Consider the following 7,584-nt stretch of genomic DNA (forward strand, 5'->3'; position numbering starts at 1 on the left):
TCCTGAAAAAAAAAAACCCAGGAATTAATAAAATGGACTCAATTTTACTTATAGTTTTGTGATATTCACATTTTAAAAGCCTGAACACTAAAAACGTAGTTTATAGAAAAGGAATGATTTGGAAATTGAGGCATACACAGTACACCAGTTCATGGACTTCATTCATCCATGTAAAAAAACTGCATAAGCTAGGACTGAAAGCCTGAGTGTAGAAACTCTGACATGGATACAATGAGCTCAAAGACAGCACAACTGATTTATTGCATGCCTGAAGATTATATATGACAATAATAAAGCTAAGCAAGCCTGATATGACAAAGTAAGAGCCTTGTATTTATTTGTAAAAATCTCTCTGAGGGAATGTAAGAGCTGAGATTTTAAATTTGCTAAGGTAACTGCATAGGAACTAGATATCTGTTCAGTGTGTTTAACAGCAGACAGTAGAAAATTGTGGATTAAAGCTAACAGTGTTTGAATGACATGTTTTTCCTCCCATACAGACAAAAGTGTTTATATTATGTCTTATGACAAAGACTGGTTGCAGAGATCAGATTTTTTTTTTAAAAATCGTGCATTAACAAAATGATCATGCATGTCAGTTGGCATGAGTAACAGTTTTGTCTTAATGCATGGGCCTGCACTACCAAAGCCCCAGCTCTTGGCATTGAATGGGTCTCTACCATCAGCAGGTTTCATCTATTGCACACATGACGTGTAGTTATTATGTACACATTCAGTGTCACAAAATTCTGCAGACTGACTGAACATATAGGCCCTTTGGGCTATATCTCTGTTCACAAATCAAACAGACCTGGGCAACTTTACCAGCATCAGAATTCAGAGACCTATAAGGTCACACATTTCAGGGCACAGCATAATTTAAATACAGTAGTTATCACTGTGTTCTCAAGAATCACATAATGATTAAGGGTGGAAGGTTGCTCCTGCATCTTGTGTTACTAGGTATCCCTTGAATTTAATAGGTGTCCATTGAATTTAATAACTTGTCAGTAAGATTCATGGATTTTTAGCCTCCATTGGTTGTGCTTTTGGCTTAATCCAGTTATCACAGTGATGTTTAGTGCCATCTGAAATGACCCAGGGTAACTGAGACAAATAATACAGGACTGAGAGATATGACAAAAGACCTATAGGGGACATGTCTTCTTCCGTGACCGATTTCTTATGAAAATTTTTCAGTGAATTTGCCTTAAGTAAATAAGTTTAATGCATTAGGTGTTAATTCTAGAGTCGAAAAAAGAGACTCTGAAATAATTTTTAAAGATTATGTTTTTGTATGAACTTTATATCTAAAAAACACAGAAATTGTTCTTCACCTGACAGGTTTCCTATGTCAGCTGTGTTTGTTCAACTGCTTCTGTAAAAAGTCACCTAGCATTTTAGAGAAGGATCACTGAAAAGTATAAATAATAGTAGTCATAAAAATCAGATAATTTAGCTAAAGTGAATAACGATTATTCTTCAGAACAGGGAAGCTGATGAAAGGAATTTAATGATACTGCTGATCAGGGTAGTAGTGGAAAATAGCATCCATGAACCTTCATTTTTACTTTTTCTTTTATTTTTGATTGTCTGGAAAAAATAAAATAAAAACTATCACTTCCCATCCACCATGGGGAGTTTTTAGTTGGGTCAGTAAGTGGAGATGACAGGAAATGGCAGAGCAGTCTTAGATCAGCTGAAGACAACCATGAAGTAACACCCTACATGGGAGAGGTCTCCTGTCATTTAACAAAGAAATTGGAGATCTCACAGTTGGGATACATTTCTTGCAGAAATTCATTAATACATAATGCTGTTCTGCCATTTATCTCAACTCACTGACCCAACTCTGCTTAGGGAATGAGAGTCTTTATGTTGGCAAGGAAAAGGATGTAGGAAGCAAAGTCATGAATTCAATGTATCTATCTCCATCTTATTAAAGTTACCTTAAATAATTACCTTGGTTGTTGCTTACACCTAAAAACAATAAATGTTCACAGTTAAAACACATATTAACAACTTTTATTTGCTATGTTGACAAGATATCAAAAACTTCTAGGTATCCCTTTTTACTTGGATTCTCACTTTTATTTTATGAAAAGAAAAAAAAAAAGATAAATTAGCTGCAACAATAAGACAGAATTAAAAACATGGTTCAATAAATGGTATATTAATATTTTCTGTCAGAATTATTTACTTCCATCATTGTTACTGCTGAGGCAATTTGCTTGTAAATGGTAGGCATTTATGCAAGAAAACTGGTATTCAGTTCTACTATTTTGGAGCAATGGGAAAGGACATGATATTGTGTAAACAAATATTTTTTCTATAGAATATTAGATTTCTAATTGCAAATGTTAGAGGCTTCTAAAACAATTGAAAAAATCTAGAAAATATAATGGTATATCCAAACACTTTAAAAGGTATCATCCTTTGCAGGTCAGGTTATTCCCAGCAGTACAAGCTGGAAAAAAATGCCTATACGATGTTGCGTATCCCTTGCTGAAATGAGCTGTCAAGCACACATCAGGGGACAGCAGATGTTAAAGACCACTGTGCTTCAAATGTCAAAGAAATTCAACCTTTGCTGCACTTTGAAACCATCTGTTGACATCCAAGTAGGATACTGCATGTCAAGTGTCTCTGGTCTCTGTTCTGTCCTCACTCACTTCTTGTGAATCTTGGGTTTAAGTTTAATTTAGTAAGATCTACTACAAGTTGCACTTTGTCATACTATAGTCAATAAAACAAAATAAAAAAGGAAAATAAAACAAAACCAATCCACATACAAATGTTTAAATTGCACGTATTACCTCTACTTGAAAAGAAAACCGTAAGGAAAATATACCCATGTAAATAAGGGTAACTCTGGATGATGCTGACAACAAATGATGAAACAAATTCTATTAGGAGAAAAAAGTCTAACATACGTTAGACAAATATCTATGATTTTGATTATTGACCATAATAAAAATACTTGTAAAGAATAGTCATTAATATGCATACAAGTGAAAAATGGAGACGGTTGCATAGATTTCAATGTTAAATTCATATAAATACCTACTGCTAGGTATTAAAATATGTGCAAAATATAAAAAAATTTACGCACACAGATGTCAAGGTCATGCTGCAGCAAATACAAAATCTGATTGCTAAATTATGCATCCAGTGCCCAGAGAGTTGCATTCAAATCTGGATTTGTCTGTAGGAGTTTCAAAAATAGCCACTGAGCTCAAATGTGTCTGTATAATCTTGTGCTGAGAATACCAAAGCTGTGAAAACATACAGAGAAGAAAAAGGAATAACACGTTTAAAAAAACCCCAACAGGCCAAAATAAACAAACAAATGAAAAAAAGACCAAGCCTCTCAGTAGTCCTATGTTTACAATTAATTTAATTAATAGTTTAACTTGGTAAAATGTTTTAACTATTTAAAAATGCAGAAGTTTAGAACCATATATGTCCATTATAAATCCACAACATTTAATTTTTAAATGGTGAATCAGATGAGATTCTGCACCTATATCACAATTCTTAACAAATTAAAAAGAAAACAATGCAAAAAAAAAGAAATCTCTATTCCCTGTCATGAAATTGAGTGATAAGTGGTATATGCAGTGAAGAATCCTAGCTAATATGACACAGCAACCAGTAGTAACAACATTGTATAAAATACACTTTTGTTAGAAATAAGTGAAAACACAGTCTATATGGGACATTACATGATTCAAGAGGCTGAATGGGTGCTGCTGGAGTCTGCAAGGCTGGTAATAAAATTTAAAACTGCAGCCTGTTAGAGTATTTAGAAGAAAGTTTGTACATAAAGGTTAATATATTTTTGTAGGCCTTAGGAAAGTAATTTATTTACATAGTCCTGAAGAAGGTCTTGTCTTCCTGAAGTCTTAACTACTTCTTTCTAGACATACTATTAGGCCTTACATAAGATATTGCTTTTACCTACAGACAAGGTCTGACCAATATACTTGGATCTCACAGATACAACTATTGTATTTAAAAGAATGATAATTAATAACCATGGTGAATTTATACAGATAGAGAAATACATTTAAGCTTCTATCAAAAATTTTAAAATCCATTTCAGCCATTTTCAGTGGAACAGCTTGCCATCTTCCAGTCCATTACAGAGAAAAAGAAATGTGGCTCCAGTCTAGGACAACACGTGCTTGAATTCTATACTGACTCATTAAAAAACTTGAAGAATATGTTTAGTTTCTGTGACTTTTAATAATGCAATAGCAATCTAAAAAAACAGCATCAATATTAATGTGATTTTTAAATTTTAAAGTATTAAGTTAGCAAGAGGAAAATCTTCATAGTGTTCCTTGTTATGGGCCCCATTTTTATCTCTGCTGCAATGAAATAAACAGTTCAATATACTAATTATTCAAATATCATGGGATTACTACAGCTCAATATGCACAAAGCATCTGCCACTACTAAAGTAAGATGCAGTTTTAACCTCTTAATTGGTTGTAGAAAGTATGCCAGTTTTCTGTGACACATTGTTTGTAATGCTAAATAGAGTACTAAATTGTTCTATACTGTATAGATCGGGGTTTTCTTTGTTCATGGAAAAGTGAAATATACACTTTGCACAGTAGTGCAAAGAGACAGACAAGCACACTCATTTACCTGCGAATACTTCACAGCTCAGAGACTAAAATAATTGTTTTTGATGGTGGTGTCCAGGCCTAAACACTGAGAAAAGACAGTCATAAAAATAACTCAGATATTATATTCTTGACCCAGGAAACATTAAAAAACCACATTGAAACTGGGCAGTCTCTTTAAAAATACATATTTATTCATAAAGTTTCAGTATTTTCTCTGAATGTTCAAATTACTGTTATTGCAAACCACAACTGATATTAACATATTCATTTTTAATATTTAAATTTGAAATGTGGGCAAACGGTTATAAAACTGGATCATATTTATCCACAAAATTTGTGATGCTAACATTTAATTCTCTCGCTGTTACCTAGTATGAACACATTGTGTGACGAGTCTTATAGAAGTCAGCAGTAGCTAGGCACTTTGAGCAGGATTTTCAATTTAGAATACATACTACATAATAGCTAGTGCTCCTCCATAGTGAAATATTATCCGGCATTGAGGCATCTACGACAGACGAAGTCATGAGACTCTTTAGAATTGCAATGAAGGTATTGGTGCTTTTATGGATTTCCATTCCACTGCTAGCATTTAGGAAAGGCAGCCCTGAAAAAAATCTTCACATTAGCCTTTGTTTCTTGAGGAAGTTTGAGAAGCTGTATAAACCCTTTCCTGTCAGCCAGACACTCGTTTCATCTTTGCATAGGATCAATTTTCCAGTTAGACATAGTGACGGTGCTAGTCTGCCTGGGGATTGAGGAGATTGATTCACTTCTCAAAGTGCTTTAGGCATAGTGATTTCTTTCACCTTCCCTATCCATGCTGAGTAGGTGAGGAGTTTCTAAGTTGACACAACTTAATATATTACATGGATTAGTCTTCTGTTGTCTCTAATGTGTAAGCACATATGTACCAATCAAAAGAATTTTGGAAATTACTTATCAATTTTTAAAAATTTGAATTGAATGCATGCTACATATTCCTGCAAGAAGAATAATACCATAGAAATAATATATAAAACATCATTTAAATGAAATCTGACTGAATTTCCAGGCAACTAAGTATAATCAAATCATGTAACAAAATTTTCAGAAGAAAAAGTATGAACTAAGATTCTACTCTTTCTTTGATGTTACCTAATTTGATGACAATATTAGTATTATTTATGCTATTTTTGTTACCATATCATCTCTCACTTTATCCAAAGAAACATGTTCCTTTTCAATTAAAAAAAAAAAAATCAACCAACAAACCAACAAAAATCTGTTGCACCAACATACTGCCCTATTTCACACTGAGTCATTCAAGAGAGATGAACAGAAGTTACCAGCCTCGTACAAGGAACAGGAAACCTTGTGAGGCAACCAGATAATAAAACTGAGAACAAATGTCAAATAGCTTGAATTGAAAAGATCTCTATCCTCATATTTGGAGTATATGATCTCCACCCTCCTAATATACCAAGGAAATCTGGTCAATGGAATGGTAGCTTGTCAGTGGGGACTGCATATTACTGCTTAACTTTACACTGTTGTGTGTGTTTGTAAATATTTGTGCATATAAATTTAAATAAAATATATTTATAATAGAAAATAAAATTTGTCCATCAGTGGATTGGGCTGCCTAGATTTACCTATTTATCATTTTAGCAGCCCTTTGAATTGCTTTGGAAGATAAACGAAATGACTCAGATATAATAAAAATCTCATTATTTGAAGTTCCACTGGAGAATGGAATGCGGTAGGACATTGATTCTAGAGATTATTAAGCTTATATATCAAAAACTGGAGGATAAGGGGAGAAAAACAATCTCTCCCTTTCTTATTTGCTGGTTTAATGGGAGATGGATAGGTATGAGTTTTAGGCTGGAGACCAGCAGCAGAGAAAAGGGAACTGGTGTCAGCACTTTCCCAGGTGGAATGATTTTAGATTAAATAATGGCTTGTATTTTACAAAAAAATTTCAGGTCTTTCCCAAATGAGTTAAATTAATAAAACTGTAGCTTGATTGAACTAAGTTCTTTACATCTGACCTTCTTCCTCTTTGGTCAGGGTATTATTCAAGTGCTGAGTTAAAAATAAAAACCACTTATATTCTGAAGATCTCTGTCAAAACAGCTAACAGGTTACCAGAAAAAAAGTGTTCTTAGGTCTGTGCATCCCTGGATCAGATTCCTCTACTCTGACATTCACTTAAAAGACCAGTTGAGGTGAAAGTTATATGTGCCTTTAGGTAGAATAGTTTGTGCACGGAGTCTTCAGATGGGAATACGCTGGGGAGATAGGGAGATATATATCTCCAATCATATACCACAAAATCCAATAATGTAGAATTCTGAAAGCAAACACTAACACTCAAGGAGACTAACTGAATTTTGAAGAAGATACTCTCTGGTGGATTTTATAACCAAAAAAAAATAAAAAACAAGGAAAGAGAATACTCATGCATTTGCTTCTAAAGCAATTTAAATTATTCTGCCCCCAGTTTGAAGAAATCTAGCAAGAAAAAACAAATATGAGAATATGCTTTCATTGTTGCTTTTTCAAAGGTCTAGTCTCTAAAAGAAGTTTTAAAATGTTTTTCTTTCAAAGAATCTTTTTTTCTTTTTGTCTGCTGGTGGCTCAGTACCTAATACCTACAAATCAGATAATGACAAATACTGTCATTTAGTCAGCTTTGTCAGAACAGTCACATAGAGTTTACGTGATATTAAATGAGTCCCTCCCATTTACCTGCATACATTTAGACCCACACATATTAGCTGCCTGAATAAAACAGAAGTAGAAGATGGAAAATGCCTTTTCACATTCTAAACAACTGAGTGACAAGAAACAAAAAAAAAAGCATTTAGCTGCACTGTGTTTCTAGTCATAGCTCCAGTAAGAATTTTTAAGTGCTAACAATCCATGAAAAAGGTTTTCAGAAGACCAGAATAGGTAAACACTA

Source organism: Nyctibius grandis, chromosome 2 (assembly GCF_013368605.1).
Source record: "Nyctibius grandis isolate bNycGra1 chromosome 2, bNycGra1.pri, whole genome shotgun sequence".
Classification (NCBI taxonomy): domain Eukaryota; kingdom Metazoa; phylum Chordata; class Aves; order Nyctibiiformes; family Nyctibiidae; genus Nyctibius; species Nyctibius grandis.